This window comes from Schistocerca nitens, chromosome 6, assembly GCF_023898315.1.
Source record: "Schistocerca nitens isolate TAMUIC-IGC-003100 chromosome 6, iqSchNite1.1, whole genome shotgun sequence".
In the NCBI taxonomy this organism is placed as follows: Eukaryota; Metazoa; Arthropoda; class Insecta; order Orthoptera; family Acrididae; genus Schistocerca; species Schistocerca nitens.
In genome coordinates, this window is record NC_064619.1 from 629069949 (window position 1) to 629095680 (window position 25732).

The window sequence follows — 25732 nt, forward strand, 5'->3', positions numbered from 1 at the left end:
AAAATGGAGGTATGAGGGGCAATGGGACAATTCAAATACAGCACGAGTAGCTCGCTTTGTCTGGGAGCTAGAGTGATGTTCAAGTGGACGCTGGAACAGTCATTAGTGAGAACGGATCAGGAGGTCGGGGGTAGGTGTCAGAGCCTTGATGTAAGGAAAGGGGGGCTGTAGCAGGTAGGATAGGTACATCTCAGGATAGATTTTGGGTCAGAAAGACAGGCCGCTGAAGGCGCATCATTATAGGATATTGAGAATGCGGAAGAGGATGGAAGGTGGGATGTGCTAGTAGTTTTTATAATTTCCGTCAATTCATGCTTTTTGTTCGATGGTTAGTAGACTGGGGTACCATTTTTGCTGTGGATGTCCAAGATAGTTTAATGTGTTAGTAAGGTGGATGGGATGTTATGGATGGCGAGGTTGAATTCACGGAGACGAAAGCGACTGGAAGTACGATTATGGTTGTTGCCTGGGTTTTGACAACCTTGATTTTGAGATCGTAGAGATTACAAGTTATTAACTTAAACCTGGAGGGACAGAAGCGTCATCATCTTATATATGTATAGCCAACTGATATCGATGTAGGGTCTCCAGTAGTTGTAATTCCGACAGCGAAGCAACAACCGGCCACGGAAGACGAAGGATGCAGAAGAAGATACCCACAAGGACCGCCTGAGCATGGCAACAAGTCAGCTTGCCTAAATATCGCAAGATCAGGACGACAGTACCCGATAGAACAATATACTTGTGTTTCCCTATTCAGATTTTAATCTTCAGCCATATATGGACACCTTCGATGTTTGTCCTTGAGATCCAGTCTTGTGTCCGTAACGTTTTTCTCAAGACTGTTGTCATTCCTCTTGAGTGCTGGCTGAAGCAAGACAGCCTTCATTCCTTGTGGTCTTCTTATCTTTCACACGTTACGCAATTCACCGCATCTTATGAGCTTCGATACTCATTCTTTTTTAATTTATTTTCGTATTTGACCAACTCAGGAGCATGTGAAACAGCTGTTTTATAACGTCATATTCTTTTCCTTTTGGCTGCCCAGTACTTCTTTCTTGTTCTCTTCTTTCATCTGCTCATGTCCCCCTCTGTTCTTTTGTGTTTTCTTCTCGAAACTCTTGACTTTTTGTACCTTTTCCCTGAATTGATGCGTGTTTTCTATGTCTTTGTCTCTCATTCCCAACTGCTGTAGATATTTTTAACTTCTGTAGAACATGAACTTTGCGTGTTTTATTTTTTGTCAAAGAATTTTTTTGATACCTTAGTGTTATCGTTTATTTTTAAGTGGACATAAAATGTAATTCTCCGCTTTCTTATTGTACGTCATAGTTGCTTGGCAACATCCAAATCACATTTTCATAATTTCTTATTCTTCTTTCTTTAATAGGTCTTTAACAGATTATAGGATAATTATGGTGAAAAAATTCACCACGTCACTCTGAATGGCGATACAAACAGAAATATTGTACACTATTTGCTGCGAATTATTTTCATATTTCGCAGATGAAAAATTGGAAGAGAATCCTTTTGTGAGCTTCCATTCCAGTCGTACATTATTAAAAATTCGATGGGCTACAGGATTCCTCAAAAATCACAAAAGAATTGGCGATTTATTTTTGTCTGAATTGTTAACTACATCTCATTTGAAGAAACAACGTCAGTTATGGGGAACGGCTACTTTTCCGTAGTTGACAGGTTTAATATTGCCATTTTTATTAAAATATGATATATATTGCACAAATTTACCTTGCAATACCTGCTGTGACAAAATCGTGAAACAGAGTGTCGTATTAAAATGCAATAGGCGACTAGGGCGGGCAATAGCTTGTTGAAAACGTCATTGTGTCGGTTTGCTGTAAAATAAGGTAAGAAATTTCACGTTTAGTTTCATACTAGCAAATTCTCTTTTCAATAGTTGTCTGAGAATCTTAAAAAATTATATTATTGGATTGAACAAATAAAATAAAAGCCATAGCTTCTGCTATGTCGCCGTAGACAAGAAAGTTCCCTATGTTAATCATCTACCAAAATACTCTCCTCCTTGCATGCTATCACTTGCCAAAATCTCGTATCGATATCTCGAACTTTTTAGAAGATGTGAGGTATGTTATGAGTATTTCATTCCCGTGCGCGTGTGGTCGGTAGTGGTCGTGATACATAAATTCCATTTTCTCGAGATTTGAGAGAGAGACGGATCTGCTGCCAGTCTAAAGAAAAATTCAATATCATAGCGAAATTTCACTCACAGCAACATGTGGTGCAATATGCACCAAACGCGAAATCACAGTGACGCATATTTCCCATTGCAAACTTTCTCGAATTCCGCGCAGCGTCGTTCTTAGATCCGAATATCACGTTAGATGCTATCGTTATCTAAATTTTTGCCACTTCACCTTGAAGTTGACATATAAAGCCATAAGCGGCGTGAAAATCGTTTTTTAAATGATTAGTTTGTGCGAAGTCGTGTGAGAAAGACTACAGAGCTAACGGGGCGCGGGTGTTCCACCAATAATGGCACTGCTGCACCTTCACTAGCAGGCTAACAGGCGTTTTCTGTGTGCCGACTATACGCTCCGCTGTGTTTAGTACAGTGCATGTTTGGATGGTGTGTTAGTTATACAATCATGGTCACATGCAGCTTGTTGATGAAGCATACAGTGGACGAACGTGGCCTGCAAATGCCATCTTGGGTTGGCGAGGTATCATCGCTTCAGCCTTGGTCGCAGTAGGTGCTTCTTGCGGTTCTACTTGCTGTAGATTTATTGCAGTCCATTGCCGTCACCATTACCAACGCAACTGTTGCGGCTATCGTTGTTGCCGCTACCTGCCGTCTCCCCAGAGGCATTTTCTTTGTCAGAAAAGTCGGATAATACTGGATCACCGACATAAAAATCTGATTCTTCCAGCATCATCAGTAATTGTTCGTCAGCGAAGCCAGTCTTTTTCGTCGCTTACAGTGTCGTGCCGACCCACTTGTTGACGGTACAGGATCAGTTTGAACTAAAAACGTCTATGCTCGTGTTATGTGATAAAATAAATCTCACCACTCGTGCCAAAATATAAATTAGTAGTCGTTTTATAATGGATGTATAGCGACGTTGAAATTTCGAAAAATTATTAATAAAAACTCTATTGGAGCTAAAAATGTAAAAAACAATTCAAAACATTGAGCAAGGTATTGTACTTGATTTCCTATACATCGGAGTCAACAACTCAGTCAAGAGATACAAACTGATAATTCGTGCACTGTGCTGAACAATGCAGGGTGGTCAGAAACAGTCTAAAAAGCTTGTAAGGGCGTTGTAGGGTAGGTTGTTCTGAGAAATTGTTTCGAAAAAAAATCATGCGGTGTGTCTTTTCCAATTAATTAGCATTGAAGTTAGCCAATCACGTCGCTGCGCCCGCAAATTCAAGCGACCCGGCAGATACAAATAGTGTCAGTTGTTTCGTAGCGTTGATGATAGCGCACGAAACTGCTCAGCCTTTGGCTCGGGTTAGACCCTTACTACTGTTCCATGTCCAGTTTGCGTGCGCAACGACCCGACAGGCTAATTTCAATGCTAATTAACTCGGAAACTGCGCAACGTATCGTATTTTTTTTCTCAACAATTATTCCTCAGCACAACCTATCCTGCAACACCCTTACAAGCTTTTCAGACTTTTTATGACCATCTTGTATACTGCGCTGAACAGAGTGGAGCATGAAGACCCCCGCCCAAAAAAAAAAAAAAACTGGCAGGCGCACGGCGTCAGGCATGAGGCTTTGCAGTGTAGGCCGGCAGCCAACGAGTTAAGAACCTAAATAGAGAGTGTATTTGATAATAATAAGTTTTCATGATTTGGTTACATGTAATAATAATAATTATTATTATTATACTTATAATAATTGTAGTTTCAAAATATCTTTATTCGATAACTCTTTCATTTTTTGGTGCTATTTGGTTGCTTATCCGTGTACCAGGTGGTAATAATTAAAGTGCAGCTACTCACAGGGGTCCAGTATGAGGTGTAAGTATCGTGTGGCACCGAAACGTGGTGGGTATGCTAATGCGTTAATGCGCAACCGATTTGCATTGGAAAAAATAATTAGGTCCAATTTTGGCCACCAGGTGCAGACCTGGTGTTGTGAATGCAAGAAATACATATAGAATTGTTTCTAACGGATTAGGAACAGGACGTGGGCTGAAAAGGTCAAACAAGTGAGAAAGGCATAATGTTGATTTCATTATTAACCACCGCTTACACAGTTTGTTCAATATGAGCACCGGAGACGTCGACGAGATGCTGCATCCGTAGAACTGCGTGATCAGCAGCGCCACAGTTCCACCTGGTGGTCAGAATTGGTGCGATTATTTTTTCCAGCGTAAATCTTATGCGCATTAAGGCACTAGCATATTTATCAAGTTTTGCTGCCATACGATGATTATAGCCCACTCTGGACCTCCGAGAGCAGCTACAGTTTAATTATATCTGTTCTGTCTGTAAAGATAAAGTCGATGGCGTCAGCGCTTGTACGCACTGTCGGCGTAGCCGCAGGTGGAGTGCAGATCTGGTACTGGCCGTGGCAGTAGGAGGGGTTTGGCGGGAAAGCAGGCTGAATGGACGTGGGACCATTCTCGGAGGGACAGGAAAGAGAAAAATCACCCTCATCGGGGATAGATCCAGGTACGTCCAGGGCCTTGTATGTACGTGTCCAAAATCCCCAATTGAAACCTTAGGTTAAGGTATTCTATAGACTTTAGGCAGCCATTAGGGCCATAGCCGATATTTATATGAACTATTTAGAGTACAGGTGTTCAGTAACCATAGTCTGTTCTGGGAAAAAAATGGGCAACGCATCAGGTATTACAGCAAGTTGGTGATACAAGTTAAACGAGAGTTCAGCGTTGTAAATAAAGTACTACTCAGTATCTTTTGAGGGAATATGCGTGTGAAGTGATGTTTCTATTCAGTTTTTAACTATTCGCAGGAAGATGGCAAGGAGGGCGACCATCATCACAATACTCTTTAGCACCAGACAACTTCAAAGCATGTAAACTATAAATTCCACGAAATACAGAGCAAAATAAGTATCTTTAAATAATAAAGCAACTCATGTTGAACTGCGTGTATTCTTGTAGTTGTCTTCTACTGAAGAACGATAGCCCGACATAAACCCGATTGAGGAAGTTTGGGACGAGGTGAAATCTGACGTTCGTCTTCTGGGCCACCTTGTGGACAGAATGCAGAGGAGGATCCGAACATGTTACAATGCGCGGGGTGGAGCAAAACGGTGTTGAGTGTTTACCAGCAGCACGTTTTGATTTATAGGTGTGCTCTTTCAAGCAGCCTGCCTTTGTTTTAGCTATTGTTTTCGTAAGTATTACGCATAATGATAAATAGTTGCATCGTGAACGCAGTTTCTAAACGGGGTTGTCATACCTATGGGCGTCGAATCACCACACAAAATTCTCAAATAAACGGCGCTTTGTCTAGGATGGTAGCTTTGGAAGCGGTTTGCCGCAGACTGTGACCCTGACGAATGTTGTTTCAGTTAATCTAAGTATAATGCCTGTGTAGCAAGTATTTGTCAATGTTTTATGAGAAACGAGTCCATACAATTCCAGTGAACTTTATAGGGCTAATACGCTTAAAGGAAGTAGCACACACAGCACAACATTATCCAGATATGCCTTAGATAAAAACTGCTGTCACTCGCGTTTACAAGAGGTAATCAAACTGCTTAAGTACATCTGCTTGTAGTAAGTGGTGGAAATACGATTAAAAAGCTGGCGACCACTGTTGTTATCGACCTCGTTTTCACAGACGTAGAAAAGGCGAGAACGCAACGCGCACGAAGAAAACTAATGCCCAATCGTTATTTTGTCTCCGAGAACACAAAGTGACGTCCTCTCTAGTCCCTAAATCAAGATCAAAGTACAATTATTCGTCCATTTCTTCGGTAGCGTGCCTTATTCGTCGGTATGCGGGGCTGCAAAATACTATCAGAAGAGGTACATGGGTCTCCGAAGCATAAATAATCAACATGACATTCTGAATGGTATCTGCATTACTCCACTGCTTAGGTCTCCCAATACCGAGTGAAAGCATGGTATTAAAGGAAGTGACTGATTATAATGATTGATTACGTAGGTAGCCGGAAGCCGAAAATATACCCACCGGTCACGTGACGAGGTTCCTCTTTTGAAATACCCGTCTGTGCTGCGTGACAGAGGCCACAATGTCGTCCATTCAATGAACGCAAAAATAGCTTTAAGAAGAAGAAGAAGAAATACGATGTAGAGCAAGTTATTCTGCACCTGAGCACCAGGAAAGTACGTTCTCACCCACGGTCATAACTAGGAAGGCGGTCACCGGTTCTTTCTTCTTTTGACCTTCACAACTCCGCAATGACGCGCGCCTCTGACGCACGACGTAATAATGTAGTACCCGGTGAAGGTCACACGCTGCTTCAAGCGTACCCGATATCATCCATCAACAAATCCGTGTTTGGATGCCACTGAAACGAGTCCAGTCACCGTGATCCACCAGCGCTTTCAGCTAAATGAACACACACACGAGGTGTTATGAAATGAGTAACTCACCGCCTTGAACGACACAGACGCCTGACGAAGATTTTACTAGTTTCACGTTGTTGTTAATAGTAATAACAACTACGGACTCTCCCTCTCACTTCTCCCTGCACGTAATTCGAGTAAAGTGTAAAGTTCGCGTTAGATCATAAAATGACGAATGCTGATTTTAAGAGTTATTCACTTAATATGAAATACTGCGTAGAGCGGTTGTTAGGCAACTAGCTACGAGTATCAGTCAAAACTGCAACAAACACCTTCCGTCTGCTTCTTAGTAAATAGCACTACGAACTGCAAATCACTCTTCTACGGGATGGAGGATACAGGTCCTGTTGGCCCAATTTAACAGGATACATTTATATCCTTCTGCCTGACGGTTGTTCATACTCTCGGTTGTTAACCCCAAATGAAATAAAAAGACCTTACTAGTTACAGTATTCAAAATGGGATTATACATTTTTGACTCAAATACAGTTGTAACTTCTCCCTGTGAACGAGTGATATTATCGCCAACTGCGACATAGTCGCGTACACAAACAGTGACCCAATATTGTCAAATGTTTTTTATTCCAGTCTTTGATCACAATATCAGTTCTTTGATTGATGTTGTGATCAAAGACTGGAATAAAAAACATTTGAGTGATATTATCTCCATTTTTCTGGAGTTACACCTCCCTCTCTCTCTCTCTCTCTCTCTCCATCTCCCCCCCCCCTCTCCCTCTCCCCCCCCCCCGCTCTCCCCCCTTTCTCTCACTCGCTTCGCTCTCAAGGGGGCGCACACACACACACACACACACACACACACACACACACACTCGTTAAGTGTTTTTTAGTGTAAAATAAGGGTTAAGCACTACTTGGTGCAATAATTTTATTGTTTATGTAATTCTACAGAAAATAGTACACACCCGTAAATTTTTGACTACTTTATCAGGAAACGACAAACGCAGAAGATACCGCAAGCCACACTATTCTGTTGTTTCCTGCCTCTTCAGAAAGGTGTTCACGATTTGGGCGCGGTTTGTCCGAACATTACCCTTTTGTAAGGTGAACACTTCATCGGAATATTGATTATAAGGCCGAACAGTAGCTTTCGGGATGGCATACCGATACGGCACAGCTCTCAAGCGAGCCTCGGTGACGAGGAGGGGCTTCCGACATTCCTACACGATATCGGCACGTAATATGAGGGACCTACCTCCCTGTCGAACACTTGGGACTGCATTGCTGAAACGTGCATTGGGAGCTGGGCCGCATCCACACCCTTCTACAGCGATACTTGATAGACATCAGTCATTCAAGTAGGACAGTATCACAATGAAGCTCCCATCACGAAATAGTATTTCAAAGAAAACTCAAAGGCACAAATTGGGCAGCAAGACCACATGTACTTCGGATGCTGGCTGTAGCCTTGGGTACTCCTGAGGAAAATATGCTTGTGTGGTACCAATATTGACACTCAAAACAGGTTGACATTGCTCTTCACCAAACTTGGCTCCAGGTGACGGGATGCTCGATACTATCAAAAGTCGAGAGTATTCAAGGTCTGGCCGGAATAGCACCACCCGACATCAGACGGATAGCAACAGCAAAAAAGCAATGTAGTCAATTCTGATGACAGCCAAACACACAACTGGCTTGACCCTGTTGCTCAAAATCTTCGGAACAGGAAAAGCTTATGTCAAGTACCGCTCACCTTGTGAAGTCAGAAGCAGGAGAGAGACTTCAGCGGTGGCAGGACACAGCGAAACGTTATTGGATACCAGCGAAACAGGATCTACCGCAAAGAAACAGGCTGTTTCGATCGTCATGGAGATCGCTTAGCCGTTCTCCTGTGGGGAGTGGGCAAAGTAAAACAGCTCTATTAAAATGGGACTCCGCGATAACCGAGATGTTTCCTGTATGTACGCCACTAAGCAGACGATGCACCATTCCCTTCCTTTGCCATTGATCTTCAGGCATCATGACACAAGAGGATCTGGTCTCAACAAGAGCAGTCCATCTTGCTAAAGTGGTACACTTCGTTTAAATGCCATCCAAATGGTTGTGATGGACACAGTAAGAAGATCAAGCATCAGAAAAATCCTGTGCTTGTCAATGAAGAGAACCCGACTCCCTCGACCCAGGTTTCAATCCAAGTCTTCCTTTGCCCACTTTATTCGCGTACGGCGTCGTTGGGCCGTTTGTACTGTTGTTCGTAACGGGCGACTAGAGGCCAAATTGATCGTGTCGACAGTGTCCTAGTTGACCCCAAATATGCAACGAGCAGCTCTCTTTCATTTTTCCCAGCGTAACTACGAGCCATAATTTATAGATATCGGCCGTCAAGTGCCGCGGTTGACCTTAGAAGACCACCACGAGGGAGATGTTGAATGTTTCATATATCACAATAGTGGCTGAATATTCAAATGACGTGGTGACGGCGGGCAGCTTCCTGTGCCGATGACCCTTTTTGCCCTGAAGTAATATTGCGCGCACGGTCCACGCTCGAGATGCTCTTCGAGACACCGTCACAATCAGAACACTGTGCACAAGCCGGAGTGTCCCATTCACGATTGGAGAGACAGTGTTCTCTCTCTCTCTCTCTTTTTCACACACACACACACACACACACACACACACACACACACAATTATACAAGTCGTGAAGTTTGTGGAAAACTATTCTCTTACCGTTTCTATCAACAGGGTCATAAAATTCTTAGTTCTGTGCTTTAAAAAAAATCTTTATTGCAATACATAATAATTATACAATATAACCCACCACCTTAATAATGAATGGATCCTAAGTGATACAGTGTTGTATGTTACAGTTATTACAGTTAATTTGTGAACTACAGACAGTCTAATCAGTAAAGGTTAATGGGCAAACTTACTATTTTTTTGTTAATCTATACATTACTACGTACTTATTAGTAATCCTAACTGCCTGCAGCGTTACAGATGTGTCAGTATGGACATAAACCTACTACAAGGCCTTGCTCATCGAGCTAATCCCGATGAGCGTGCCCCTGACACCGGGCAGGCCAAAATTACTAGTCGCTGCAGGTTCCTATTTTAGTATCTACTTCTAATCCTACTAACTACTAACTAACCTACGTCAAATCCGGTGCTGTCACAATCGTGAAGTTAGTGTACCCCAGTCCCCCTAGCCCTGCACGTGGCGGATTACAACTAACGAGTCGACCTGTCCACGTACAGGTGGTACAGGATTAGGATACTAGGACAGGTTCAGTAGTTTGTTTCAATCGCGAATGTCCCTCAGGTATGCAGTCAGAACTTTACGTGATACCTCATTTGCGCGGTTATTCAGAGTTTCGAAAGTCTCTTCATGTCTCAGTAGGTCGTATGTATTATTGTTTAGTAGTTGTTGTCTTAATGTAACTGCTACATCATCGAAAAGCGGGCACTTGTAAACCACATGGTCGGGAGTACCCTCCGCTGCGCCACAGTCACTCAAGTGTAGCTCTTTTCCCAAACCGGCATAGATACGTCGCATAGGGCCCATGACCGGAGAGCAAATGAATTAGACCCCGGGTTGGCACGAAATACCTCATGCCTAACCTTTATTTAACATTTGGCAAGAGTCTGAAGGTTCTTCTGCCAGATTCATCCATTTCCCATGATTCCTGCCATAAATCCTCGCCCCTTTTCCTTCTCTCTCCCTTGTCCCTAGCCTGAACTCCCAGAATATTTTCTATTTCATACCGTTCCCTTTCTTAGCCCAGTACCATGCTGCTTGCTCTCGAATTTTAATGTCAAGAGGACAGAGCCCAATTATCACTAATAGGGCACCACCTGGAGATGTTCTACAAGTCCCCTCAGATCTTAACAGCATGTTCCTCTGTACTCTTCTCACTGTCATGGCAGGCACCACCCTCGTGAGCCTGTGTGCCCAGACTCCCGAGCCGTAATCCACTATTGATGTCAGTATACTGTCATGGTACAATTTTATTAGGTTGGGGGGGGGGGGGGAGGGTGGGGGGAAGTGAAATCTTTTGTGTCCTTTGGAGATAAGGTTATTGAGTACTTGCAATGCTCTTTGGGTTACGGATTCAATGTGCTTCACGAAGTTCCACCTTTCATCGATGATAACTCCCAAGCAGCGAGTCCCATGTCGTCTGAGAACTGGTGAGCCCCCAATTCTCACTGTAGGATTTCTTACTAGCTGTCCTTTCAGCAATAGGTATGTTGATTTAGTTGGTGAAATAGACATTTTAGTATTACTGCACCATAGTTGCAATTTCGCCATGGCCTTTTTATTCTTGGTTCTATGTCTTCGCGGCTCCGGCCGACAACCAGCAGAAGGAAGTCATCGGCGTAGGCTAGCACCTCTTCACTCTGTTGCAAGTTGTCTAGAAGTGGTTCCATATGGATATCCCAGAATAGGGGACCTAAAACGGAACCCTGGGGACACCCCTTTGTTAAGGTTTTTCCAACTTTACCGCTAGGGGATGATAGCCAGACCTCCCGACCCTCACAATAGCTCCTCAGGCAACCATATAGCGGCCCTGGATACTCTTTCTCCCGCAAGCAGGAGAAGAGCGAAGGCCACCACAGGTTGTCAGAGGCGCCACTGATGTCAACCATGATGCCAACAACGTACTTGTCCGGGGTAGAGCCACAGACCTCAGCCACCAGGGCGATTGTATCAGTTGCCGATCGCCCCGGCCGCACTCAGTGTGCGGTCAGTCTGTAAGCTAGCAATTTCTCAAGTAATTTTCCAAAAATGTCTAATAGGCAAATAGGTCTGTAAGACTTAGCTTCAGCTGGGTCTTTATCAGGTCCTTTTTTAATAATTACTACATTGGCTACTTTCCAGATCTTCGGGAATTTTTCTTGTCTAAGACATTCATTGAATAAGTGGGTAAGTGGGGCTGCCTGTTGGGATGCTAGGAACTGCACAAACTCCGCTTATGAGACGATCACATAGCAAGTTGATTGAAGCACTTGTTCATTCGCTGCAAACATACGAATGTAATGTACGTCAACACAGCTGTCGCGGTGCGTTCCCGGATATGCTTGACTGCACCTCGTATTGTGCGTAACGACTCGCGTGCTTGAACGTAGGTTGCACAAGACGAGAGGAATGTTGCGCGAACTGTCGATTACACGCAACCCCCACAGAAACAAGCGCAATAAATTTGCATCAAGTGAGCGTTGAGGCCTAGGAATTGGTTCACCCACCCACTGATTAGGGAAACTCAGAAATGGACAGGAGCGCCACGATATACACACATCAAAAAAAGTTTTGCGTCACCCCGGTTCCCAGAACTCCCGAAGATAGACGTTGACTGTGGATATTGTGTCACAAACACAGTCCCTTTGACTGTTCACAGATGTCACTAAAACCGCCCAAAGTTGTAAACAACCATGCATGAGCAGCACTATTAGACCGAGGGGATCCGACAGCCGATCATTTCTAGTCATTTCACCAGGAAGGAGGTACACGGCTCGTGTTGTCTGTAGTTCAACAATGCCTAGACCGTTAATATGCGGTTCTATCGCGTCCGTATTGATTCTTTGTGCCAGGAAGAGCTCTCAACAAAGGAAGTGTCCAGGCGTCTCGGAGTGAACCAAGGCGATGTTGTTTGGACATGCAGGGGATAGACAGAGACAGGAACTGTCGATGACATGCCTCGCTCAGGCCGACCAAGGGCTACTACTGCAGTGGATGACCGCTACCTACGGATTGTGGTTCGCAGGAATCCTTACAGCAACGATGTTGAATAATGCTTTTCGTGCAACCACAGGACGTCGTGTTAAGACTCAAACTGTGCGCAATAGGTTGCATTATGAGCAACTTCACTCCCGACGTCCATGGCGAGGTCCACCTTTGCAACCACGACACCATGCAGCGCGGTACTGATGGGCCCAACAACATGCCAAATGGACCAGTCAGCATTGGATATCACGTTCTCTTCACCGATGAGTGTCGCATGTGCCTTCAATCAGACAATCGTCGGAGACGTGTTTGGAGGCAACCCGGTCAGGCTGAACGCCTTAGACACACTGTCCAACGAGTGCAGCAAGGTAGAGGTTTCCTGCTGTTTTGGGGTGACATTATGTTGGGCCGACTTACGCCGCTGGTGGTTAAGCGAGGCGCCGTAACGGCTGTACGATACGTGAATGCCATCCTCCGACCGATAGTGCAACCATATCGGCATCATATTGGCGAGGCATTCGTCTTCATGGACGACAATGCGCGCACCCATCGTGCACATCTTGTGAATGACTTCCTTCAAGATAACGACATCGCTCGACTAGAGTGGGACTAGTGGGATAAGTTCAAGCCTCACATTGTACTCCAGACATGAACCCTATCGACATGCCTGGGATAGATTGTAAAGGGCTGTTTATGGACGACGTGACCCACCAACCATTCTGAAATGGTTCAAATGGCTCTGAGCACTATGGGACTTGACATCTGAGGTCATCAGTTCTCTAGAACTTAGAACTACTTAAACCTAACTAACCTAAGGACATCACACACATCCATGCCCGTGGCAGGATTCTAACTGTGACCGTAGCGGTCGCGCGGTTCCAGGCTGAAGCGCCTATAACCATTCTGAGGGATCTACACCGAATCGCCGTTGATGATTGGGACAATCTGGACCAACAGTGCCGTGATGAACTTGTGGATAGTATGCCACGACGAATACAGGCATGCATCAGTGCAAGAGGATGTGTTACTGGGTATTAGAGGTACTGGTGTGTACAGCAATCTGGACCACCACCTCTGAAGATCTCGCTGTATGGTGGTACAATAAGCAATGCGTGGTTTTCATGAGCCATAAAAAGTGCGGAAATGATGTTTATGTTGATCTCTCTTCCAATTTTACGTACAGGTTCCGGAACTCTCGGAACTGAGGTGATGCAAAACTTTTTTTGGTGCGTGTAATATTTTATGAAGTGCACTGTTCAGATAACATACGGGTATGGAGCCAGATAACGTCCTCGACAATAGCTGATATGCCGACAACTGAACACAGTATTAATTTCAAAGCCTGGAAAATAACGGTTATTTGAATATTCGATACGTTGGGATAAGTTCAAGCCTCACATTGATGGACGAACTGCTGCTGTTATGCTATCCAAGCAATTAGGAAGTAGCCTATGTTGCGCAACAAACTCTCTCTATACCTGCTTGACAAAACACGACTCTCCAATAAGCAAACAACAATGCCAACCAAAATTGGATAACCTCTGTCGATGTGAAGCCTCGTTGCATAGGTATTTGGAAGCCCCTTCACGCATTGGTTTTGGAAAATATATACACTGTCTCATACATCCATATCAAATAAGACAGCAACCACAAGTAACTGCCCCATAACCCAAACGCTAGGGATTTCTGGGCGCACGTTGATGATCCGTTTCTTTCAATTTTTACGTGACTAAACCGATCTCTTGGGTGATCCACCTATATTCGATATCTTATATGTCAGTAAGACATGGCCGTATGACAGTTTAACCAGATGTTTTGTTAGACGACGAAATCATGAGTCGATGCGACAATTGGTACTGCTTATTTGTAACAACCGTTTTTTTATTTATTTTTTTATTGAATGATGAAGCAGTTTTCATTGAATCCCGAGTGTGCTGACGACCCCTACACAAGGCTGCATTCCAGATAAATACCTCTAGAAAAACTTCCTAACACTTAATTTTATAGCCTATGTTAACAAATTTCTCTTATTCAGAAACACTTAACCTCTCTACGTAGGCCATCACCAATTATTTTGCTGCCCAAGTACTACAACTCGTCAACTACTTTTAGTGTGTCATTACCCTCAGAATCGCCTGGCTTAGGTCGACTACATCCGACTACCCTTGGTTTGCTTTTATTGATGTTCACGTTATAATCCTCCTTTTAAGATACTGTCCATTCCGTTCAGCTGCTCTTCGAGCCTCTTGCTGTGTCTGACATAACTGCAGTGACATCTGCAATCCTCTAAGCTTTTATTTCTTCTCTCTGAACTTTAATCTCTTCTCCGAATTTTTCTTTGCTTTCCTGTACTGCTAGCTCAGTGTACACATCGAATAAAATAGGGGATAGGCTGCCTTTCGCTCTTTGTATTTTACTCCAGGTACCTTCAGAATTTCAAAGCGCGGATGCCAGTCAACGATGTCGAAAGCTTTTCCCAAGTCGACAATGGTTATAAACTTAGGTTCGCCTTTTCTTAATCTATCATCTCTTGGAAGTTGCCTCGTGTGTTCCAACATTTCTCCGGAATCCAAACTGATCTTCCCCAAGGTCGGCTTCTCCCGGTTTTTCTTTTCGTCTGTAAAGGATTCGTGTTAGCATTTTGCAACCGTGACGTATTAAACTGAAAGTTCGGTAATTTTCGTACCTGTCAGCGCCTGCTTTCTTTGGGATTTGAATTATTATATTCCCTCTTGAAATCTGAGGGTGTTTCGCCTGTCTCATACATCTCGCTTTCCAGATGGAAGAGTCTTGTCATGGCTGGTTCTCCCAAGGCTATCAGTAGTTCTAATGGGATGTTGTCTACTCCCGAGGCCTCGTGTCGACTTAGGTCTTTCAGTGCTCTGTCAAATTCATCTCGCAGTATCAAGTCTCCCATCTCCTCTTCATGTGCGTCCTCTTCAGTTTCTATAATATTGCCCTCAAATGTACCTCCCTTGTATAGTCCCTGTATATATACTGTTTCCACTTTTGAGCTTTCCTTTCTTTGCTTACTACTGGTTTTCCATCTGCGCTCTTGATACTCATACAACTGCTTCTCTCTTCTTCAAAGACCTCTTTCAGTATCCTGTATGCAGCATCTAACTTAGCAATAATGACATATGGTTGTTTTGTAGTCATTCTCGCTTAGTCGTTTAACACTTCCTGTCAGTGTCATTCTTTAGAAGTTGGTATATCCTTTCGCCTGCTTCAGTTGCTGCATTTTTATGTTTTGTTCATTAATTAGTGATATTTAATATCTGATATACCTGAGGATTTGTACAAGACCTTCTCTTTTTTATCTGTTTGACCCTCTGCTGTCTTTACTTTTCGTCTCTCATTTACCCATTTGTCTTCTACTGAATACCTTTCCCGTGTTGTACTCAATCGTTGCCCAATGCTCCACCTGAAAATCTCAGCCTCAGGTTCATTAAAGTTATCCGGGTGCCATCTTCTTAATTTCGTATCTTTTTGCAGTTTTTTTTCAGTTTTAATGTACAGTTCAAACCAAATAAATTGCGGTCAAAGTTCGCATCTGTGCTGTAAGTGTCTTGCAGTTTAAAATCTGGTTCTGAAATCTCTGTCTTATCATTATATAATCAGTCTGAAACCGATGTCTCCAGGTCTCTTCCACGTGTACAACATTCTTTCGTGATTCTTAAACCAAGCGTTAGCGACGACGAAATAATGCTATGTGCAAAATTCTACCAGGCAGTTTCATGTTTCACTCCTTTCCCCCAGTCCACATTGACCTACTGTTTTTCCTTTTCTTCCTTCTCTTACTATCGGATTCCAGTCCGCCATCGCAATTAAATTTTGATCTCCCTTAACTATCTGAATAATTTTTTTATCTCATCATACGTTTTTCAATCTCTTCACTATCTGCTGAGTAGTTAGCATAGAGACTCGTGCTAATATGGTGTATGTTGGCTTCGTGTCTATCTTGGTTACGATTGTTCACTATGCTGTTCGTAGTAGCTTACCCTCATTGCTATGTTCGTACTCGTCTTTATACCTACTCCTGCATATTACGCCTACTTGATTTTGTATCTGCACTCATCTGTTTCACCTGCCATCAACTTCCGCCGTTTCCCAATGTACTTATCATAGATGCATGGTACAAGGTATAGGTGTAGTGACCGCATTATGGGAGGAAGTGTTGATGGTACATTCGTTTCACATGCTGTAACCTCCACCACATTGTGCCATGCGTTAATGCTAGTATTTGAAATAAAATGTAATTGTTGGTAACATGTGTAATCAGTGTTAAAGTCTTTCGAAGTAGTTATTGTGGTAATGATAGTTTTCAAAAAATTAATTTTGAGACCGAAACACAAATGAACATTTTTGTCTTTACACCCCCCCCCACCCCCCCCCCCCTGAATGTGTAATTACCCCAGGGTGGGAACCACTGATGCAGTGGATACTGACTCATAGAAAGGCTACCTAGGATTATTAGTCGTGAAATTTCAGAAATAGCCTGCTGCCACTCATTGTGTAACTAACTGCCCCCTCGGCTCCTGTCTCGGATTCTAGATACGTACACTACATCAGCACAGGTCGCAAGAATTTTCCCACACACTGTACTGCACTTTCGGCTCAAAACTAGAAGCCGCTCGTTAAGTAACTCTAGTATAGCACGCAGCGATAGCGTTATGTTTTATCATTTTGTAGTTGCGTGGCAAATGTGGGAAGTTAATTGACATTCACGGATTCGAAGAACTTAGCAGACACACAGCGTGGCAGGCAAGTGTAGGCACTTGGTAGCTGCGTGTAATCTCTGAGATTGTTTTCAGATTTGGGGCTCATGCCTGCTGTTCCGAATGACCTTTTAGTATCTTAGAACTGTGTTAACAGCTTGTAAGAGAGAATCACTCATATAGGAGATGGCTATGACCAGAACCTAGTCTAAAATGTGGGCTTTTATTTGAGTCTTATATGTGCAGTCCAAGTCTCATACAGCATAACGAAGAAGCTGGAAGATTGTTAAAAACGAGTATTTCCAGAATGTATCTTTCGTCTGCGACAGTGTGTGCGCTGTTTTAGCAACCCGTGGCCTTTTAAGCTGACCGGACGTTTAAAAAACGATTCTGTTGCGTAAGCACCGCGTGTTCGACGAGTCGTGCTTAAGTGAGAAGTCTATCCATGAAGGTTAAGAGCCGAAACGATCACGTCCGGATTCTTTCTGATGTTTCACTGACGGCTAATTTTGAAATAAAACTAGTGCTATCCAGTGCTCACCGGAGACTGATGTTAATTATTTTTTGGAGATAGAACCTGTTGTCAAAGAACGAAGACAACGCATTTATATTCTAGACGTCGCTTTGCTGCCAGGCAATTCTGGCGACCGGAAAGAACACACTAATTAGCTTGCTTCGCCTTGCTCGTCATAAGTGCGTAATGTATTGTATCCGCTGTCAGCTTCTGGCTGCGTTATAGTCGTACTGTATGTAAACAGTTAACTCTCTACTGTGTACCAGTGTACCGTCGCCTGTCCCTGACTGCGAAGGACGTGTTTTCATCAGCTTCTGTTTGTGAGAGGTGCAGTGTTAATGACTGTACGGGAGCTTATACTACAAGTAGCGACGAAAGTCGTTGACGTATCAGCGCCATGATTAAGGAATGTGTTGTGTCACCTTTTACTTCAAGTTTCGTGGATCAGTAACGAGTCATCCGTGCCGACATCGTAACTAATAAGATGTTTTCATCGTCGTCAAGTTGCTACCATTGGTTTCCGTTTGCTGTAAAAACACGTTAAACTACTTTATGCTGTTAATGTTAGTAAGAAACACCACAGCTGTGTTGATACACGTTTGTGATGTCAGTACCATGATATTGGCACAGCTACGTGGAAATCTGTTATAAGGCAGTGTAATACGTGACGATATTCTTATATACAGGCTGGTCCATTGATAGTGACCGAGCCAAATATCTCACGAAATAAACGTCAAACGAAAAAACTGCGAAAAACGAAGCTTATGTAGCTTTAAGGGGGAAACGGATGGCGCTGTGGTTGGCCAGCTAGGTGGCACTGCCATAGGTCAAACGGATATCAACTGCGTTTTTTTAAACAGGAACCCCCATTTTTTTATTACATATTCGTGTAGTACGTAAAGAAGTATGAATGTTTTAGTTGGACCACTTATTTCGCTTTGTGATAGATGGTCACAAACGTATAAGTACGTGGTATCACGTAACATTCCGCCAGTGCGGACGGTATTTGCTTCGTGATACATTACCCGTGTTAAAATGGACCGTTTACCAATTGCGGAAAAGATCGATATCTTGTTCATGTATGGCTGTTGTGATCAAAATGCCCAACGGGCGTGTGCTATGTATACTGCTCTGTATCCTGGACGACATCATCCAAGTGTCCGGACCGTTCGCCGGATAGTTACGTTATTTAAGGAAACAGGAAGTGTTCAGCCACGTGTGAAACGTCAACCACCTGCAACAAATGATGATGCCCAAGTAGGTGTTTTAGCTGCTGTCGCGGCTAATCCGCACATCAGTAGCAGACAAATTGCGCGAGAATCGGGAATCTCAAAAACGTCGGTGTTGAGAATGCTACATCAACATCGATTGCACCCGTACCATATTTCTATGCACCAGGAATTGCATTGCTATCGTGATCCACCGACAACGCCTGACAACATGCGCGCCGGCCGCGGTGATCTAGCGGTTCTAGGCGCCCAGTCCGGAACCGCGCGACTGCTACGGTCACAGGTTCGAATCCTGCCTCGGGCATGGATGTGTGTGATGTCCTTAGGTTAGTTAGGTTTAAGTAGTTCTAAGTTCTAGGGGACTGATGACCATAGATGTTAAGTCCCATAGTGCTCAGAGCCATTTGAACCATTTTTTTGACAACATGCGTCAGCGCATTGTCAATGCATGTGCGAACATTACTGAAGGCGAACTAACTCGCTGTTGAGAGGAATGTCGTTACACGTATTGCCAAATGCATTGAGGCTGACGGACTTCATTTTGCATTTATTGCATTAATGTGGCATTTACAGGTAATCACGCTGTAACAGCATGCGTTCTCAGAAATGATAAGTTCACAAAGGTACATGAATCACATTGGAACAACCGAAATAAAATGTTCAAACGTACCTACGTTCCGTATTTTAATTTGAAAAACCTACCTGTTACCAACTGTTCGTCTAAAATTGTGAGCCGTATGTTTGTGACCATTACAGCGCCATCTGTCACAAAGCGAAAAAAGTGATCCAACTAAAACATTCATATTTCTTTACGTACTACACGAATATGTAATAAAAAATGGGGGTTCCTATTTTTTTAAAAAAACGCAGTTGATATACGTTTGACCTATGGCAGCGCCATCTAGCGGGCCAACCATAGCGCCATCTGGTTTCCCCCTTCAATCTAGACAAGTTTCGTTCTTTGAAATTTTTCGTTTGACGCTTATTTCGAGATATATTTGACCCGGTCACGATCAGTGGACCACCCTGTATACTATTGAATTTTCGAAACTGTAAAGACCTGTTACAAAAATTCCATTGTTGTCTTACTTCGGTGGATCGTGCATTCAAATAATTACTCATTTCGGTCTGCGAGGCCGGCAGATCACTCTTCCAGATCTCCCTTTCCCAGGAAAACCAGATGTAGGCACCAACAAGCGAACCTGGCGTCTCCATTCAGTGGCTAGAAGGTAACCACCATACGACAGCGTTGAGAAGTGCAGAATTGGCAAGAAGGAAAGTTATTCAAGCAAATACACAGATTAAGTGGCAAAACGTGTTAAAGCCTGTAGTCGTATCGAGAAGTTCAGTAAAGATTGACAAAGGTCCATTTATAGAAGTTAAGAGACGGCAGACGAGATACTGAATTAGCTTATAGCAGTTAAGATTGCATGAAGAAAAAGTACACAATTTACCTGTTGGAGTACCCAGATGAAAGTCAGTAGTAGCATAGCTGTTGGGATAGACGTTCCCGAGCAGCGCCGTCTCTGAAGCGGCAGCTTGCGAGAAGATGAACCACAGTGACAGATTTTTTGTAAATATTGACTGAAGACGCCACTTGACACGAAGCTGTTTTTGAGCTTCAGTCGAATTTTATGGAATCTATGGGGAACAGATGTTATTCATTATCAAAATGTTCGTTAAAAGACCAATGTAGAACAGTTTATTGTTTCTGTGTGGCAGTAAGTCAGATACCGATCTTCTTCAGTCAGGATGATTACAGGGTCGATGTCGTTGCTACGCGAAGCGATTTTCGTCCAGCGTTTCCAAATTTATCGCTGACGAAAGCAGTCAGACGACGAACTTCTGCCAACCATTTATAAACGTCGTTTCTAAAGGTGATTGATTAAAAAAGTTAAATAAAGCGATTCGAGACTCTGTTTTTTATTTAGGCTTTTACGAAAATCGTAATCTCTTGAACCTCAAATCTTGCGAAGGTGAGGCGGGTTGTGTCTCGGCGATAGAGATAGCCGTACCGTAGTTGCGACCACGGCGGAGGAGTAACAGTTGAGACGCCAGACAAACGTGTGGTTCCTGAAGAGCGGCAGCAGCCTTTGCAGTAGCTGCAGGGGCAGCAGTCCGGGGGATTGGCTGAAATGTCCTTGTAACATTAACCAACATGGCCTTGCTATTTTGATACTGTGAAAGGTTGAAAGCAAGCGAAATTACAGGTGTTATTTTTACCGAGGACATGCAGCTCTGCTGCATGCCATAATATTGATGGCATCCTCTTGAACAAAATATTCCGGAAGTGAAATAGTCCTCCGTTCGTCATTGGGAACAACAAAAAAATTGTTCAAATGTGTGTGAAATCTTATGGGACTTAACTGCTAAGGTCATCAGTCCCTAAGCTTACACATTGCTTAACCTAAATTATCCTAAGGACAAACACACACACCCATGCCCGAGGGAAGACTCGAACCTCCGCCGGGACCAGCCGCACAGTCTATGACTGGGAACAACGAAACTGGCATTCTGCAGGTCGGAGTGGGGAGTGTTAGATCCCGTAATCGGGTTGGGAGATTAAGGAATTCAAAAAAGGGAAATGGACAGGTTGAAGTAAGATATTGTGATAATTATTGAAGGCGCTACAGTCTGGAACCGCGCGACCGCTACGGTCGCAGGTTCGAATCCTGGTTAGTTAGGTTTAAGTAGTTGTAAGTTCTAGGGGACTGATGACCTCAGAAGTTAAGTCCCATAGTGCTCAGAGCCATTTGAACCATTTAGTTCTGGTAAAGGAAGTAAAGGATTATAGATATAGAATCAAATAGGGAAAATGCAGAAGTAAGTGTTGTCATGGATAATAAAATAGGAACACCGCTAATCTGTAATAAACAGCATGATGAACGCATTTCTGAAACCAAGACAGTCGCGAAGCCGATACCAACCAAGGTAGCACAAGTTTAATTATGAAACTAGTAATGTAGAAAAGTGTGGAAGACCAAGATTGGAGTACGGGAAGATGGATCAAATGGATATAGATTGCGATAGTTTTGGAGGCCTTCATTGTAGGTACCACAGCCACAAATTTATTAAATGTATGGGACGTATTTACACTTTGGTTTTTATTTATTTGAACGTTTTCCTCATTTCATGACTAGTTTTGGGTTTCTAAGCCATTTTCCAGTGTTGGGCTCAAATGGCTCTGAGCACCATGGGACTTAACATCTATGGTCATCAGTCCCCTAGAACTTAGAACTACTTAAACCTGACTAACCTAAGGACATCACACACATCCATGCCCAAGGCAGGATTCGAACCTGCGACCGTAGCAGTCGCGCGGCTCCGGACTGAGCGCCTAGAACCGCTAGACCACCGCGGCCGGCTCCCAGTGTTGGGGTAGAAAAAGTTGCATACATATAAAAATGGCAGCTATTCAAGTTATATGCTTCCATTCGTTTTGGTTTACAAACGTAACTGTTGCTTTGTTTTGACGGTTGGTTGGTGCTCATTTCCCTCCTTTTATGCATCGGCTAACTATCAAACCTTTAATAACAGCTAAATCGGTAAACCAAGACGAACGGAAATACATAAAACGAATTCGCTGCCGCTTTTATACACACGGCACCGTTTTGTATCCAAATACCGGAGAATGGTTTAAAAAGCCGAAAGTAGTTTTGTAAGGAATGAAAAGTTTAAATAAATAACAGCCTAAGTGGAGATATGTTGAGTTCATTTAGTTGTGGAGGGAAGAAGACGTACCGGCAGGACAGACAAGGGTGGAGAGCTGTATTTAAACCGGTGTCCGAACGTAACACCAAGAACAACAACAGTGTCACATCTCAAGAGCTCCATAAAGTGGTCGCCTGGAAAATTTTTAAATGCCACCTATAGATGAAGACGCAAAGAAATTACAAATATTGGCTGCGAGCGTTGATTTAAATCAGTGGGGAAGGTTGAAAATTTGTGCCGGACTGGCATCGAACCCAAGTCTCCTGCAGATGCACTGACCGCTGCGCCATCTATACATTGTGCCATCGCAACTGCATGGACTACCCTAGCACGCCTCCCTCCAGACCCAAATTCTCAACTTATCCATACAATACTCCTGCATTGTCCCAGTTTGACTTCGTATTTATAATCTGTACTTCCTGTATCAGAACTCCTAAGCTTCATACTACCTCATTTCACTAATTCTCGCAATACATTTCAACCTATCTATTTTCCTTGTTGAATTATCGCATTTCCTTACCCAATTAATGGATCTAACATTTCTCGCTACCACCCGCAGAATGCCATTTTTGTTGTTCTCGAGCACGGGATCCTAATGAGTAGTCGACACCCGATCCGAATGGGGGACTATTTGACCTCAGGAATATTTTACCCAAGAGGATGCCATCATTATTATGCCTGACAGAATAGAGGCAAGTCCTCGGTAAAAATGAGGGTTCACGGTACCAAAATAGCATGGTCATGTTGGCTAATGTCACAAGGACATATCAGCCAACCATCCAGATTGCTGCCCCAGCTAGTACTGAAAAGGCGTTATGCCTTAATTATATGTACGTGGTGTACGAAAGTATGAAGAGTCACCCAAACTGCATGTGACCCAGTAGAGTAGATAAAGAAGTTATCACGAGATGGCGAGATTGGAATATGACGATAGTAAACAAAGGTAAGCGGCGTGTGACACCGAGACTCTTGCAATAGTCGCTTACTTCTTTGCCCGCTACGATGACCTTCTCCAGAGTTCTGGAATTCTTCGTTCCCGGCGTCGACATGAGGGACACGGCGTTGGGCATACCAATTTGCCGTGCGGGGAGGTATGATGTTTATTTTGAAATGGGCACCTCGGGCAAGAAGTAATGCCTGCATTGACGTCATTAGGGCGACGGATTTCCCGAGGTGGAGGCAGCGGCGACCTGCAGAACCGGTTGTTTGCGTTCCTCGGCGTCCGGCAGGCCGGCTGCGGAGGCGCGAGGTCACAGCCACCGTGCGCCCCGGCGTTCGTGGGCTGCATGTGAGGAGGTACCCCCAAATGTTCCAAAAGCAGTCTCGTTGCACGGCCGCAGAGAGATTGGCGATAGCCCGCCAACCGGACTGTCCGGTTTCCAGTGAGGCAGGCTCTGGTCGCGCCGGCGTCCGCGCGGCCTGCCCAGTTCGTGCCAATCGTGTGACCTTACCGCCTTCGCTTCTACGCGCTTTTCTCGCTGCAGGTGGTGACCATATCGATTGAACAAATGTTTTACTCTCTGCTACGAGAGCCGTCACATTTTGAGTTCCGTAAGACCAACTACATCTGCATCACATCTACATTTATACTCCGCAAGCCACCCAACGGTGTGTGGCGGAGGGCACTTTACGTGCCACTGTCATTACATCCCTTTCCTGTTCCAGTCGCGTATGGTTCGCGGGAAGAACGACTGCCGGAAAGCCTCCGTGCACGCTCGAATCTCTCTAATTTTACATTCGTGATCTCCTGGGGAGGTATAAGTAGGGGGAAGCAATGTATTCGGTACCTCATCCAGAAACGCACCCTCTCGAAACCCGGACAGCAAGCTACACCGCGATGCAGAGCGCCTCTCTTGCAGAGTCTGCCACTTGAGTTTGCTAAACATCTCCGTAACGCTATCACGCTTACCAAATAACCCTGTGACGAAACGCGCCGCTCTCCTTTGGATCTTCTCTATCTCCTCTGTCAACACGACCTGGTACAGATCCCACACTGATGAGTGATACTCAAGTATAGGTCGAACGAGTGTTTTGTAAGCCACCTCCTTTGATGATGGACTACATTTTCTTAGGACTCTCCCAATGAATCTCAACCTGGCATCCGCTTACCAACAATTAATTTTATATGATCATTCCACTTCAAATCGTTCCGTACGCATACTCCCAGATATTTTGCAGGAGTAACTGCACCAGTGTTTGTTCCGCTATCATATAATCATACAGTAAAGGATCCTTCTTTCTATGTTTTCGCAATACATTATATTTGTCTATGTTAAGGGTCAGTTGCCACTCCATGCACCAAGTGCCTATCCGCTGCAGATCTTCCTGCATTTCGCTACAATTTTCTAATGCTGCAAATTCTCTGTATACTACAGCATCATCCGCGAAAAGCCGCATGGAGCTTCCGACACTATCTACTAGGTCATATATATATATATTGTGAAAAGCAATGGTCCCATAACACTCTCCTGTGGAACGCCAGAGGTTACTTGAACGTCTGTAGACGTCTCTCCATTGAGAACAACATGCTGTGTTGTGTTTGCTAAAAACTCTTCAATCCCGCCGGCCGAAATGGCCGAGCGGTCCTAGGCGCTATAGTCTGGAACCGCGCGACCGCTACGGTCGCAGGTTCGAATCCTGCCTCGGGCATGGATGTGTGTGACGTCCTTAGGTTAGTTAGGTTTAAGTAGTTCTAAGTTCTAGGGGACTGATGACCTCAGAAGTTCATTGTGCTCAGAGCCATTTGAACTATTTCTTCAATCCGGCCACACAGCTGGTCTGATATTCCGTAGGCTCTTACTTTGTTTATCAGGCGACAGTGCGGAACTGTATCGAACGGCTTCCGGAAGTCACGGAAAATGGCATCTACCTGGAATCTAATGGGTCTCATGAACAAATAAAGCCAGTTGGGTCTCACACGACCGCTGTTTCTGGAATCCATGTTGATTCCTACAGAGTAAATTGCTGGGTTTCTAGAAATGACATGATACGCGAGCAAAAAACATGTTCTAAAATTCTACAACAGATCGGTATCAGAGATATAGGCCTATAGTTTTACGCATGTGCTCGACGACCCTTCTTGAAAACTGGAACTACCTTCCGTTCCTCTAGAGACTTGCGGTACACGGCTGTTAGAAAGGAGACAAGTTCTTTCGCGTACTCGGTGTAGGATCGAATTGGTATCCCGTCAGGTCCAGTGGACTTTCCTCTGTTCAGTGATTTCAGTTGCTTTTCTATTCCTTGGACACTTATTTCGATGTCAGCCATTTTTTCGTTCGTGCGAGTATTTAGAGAAGGAACTGCAGTGCGGTCTTTCTCTGT

General features: G+C 43.9%; 1 protein-coding gene across 2 annotated transcripts in view; it reads left to right on the forward strand.

Moving 5' to 3' along the window:
• LOC126262561 (nuclear factor of activated T-cells 5-like) overlaps positions 1-25732 on the forward strand; it is a 419353-nt gene that overhangs the window by 80890 nt on the left and 312731 nt on the right. The window lies entirely within an intron of this gene.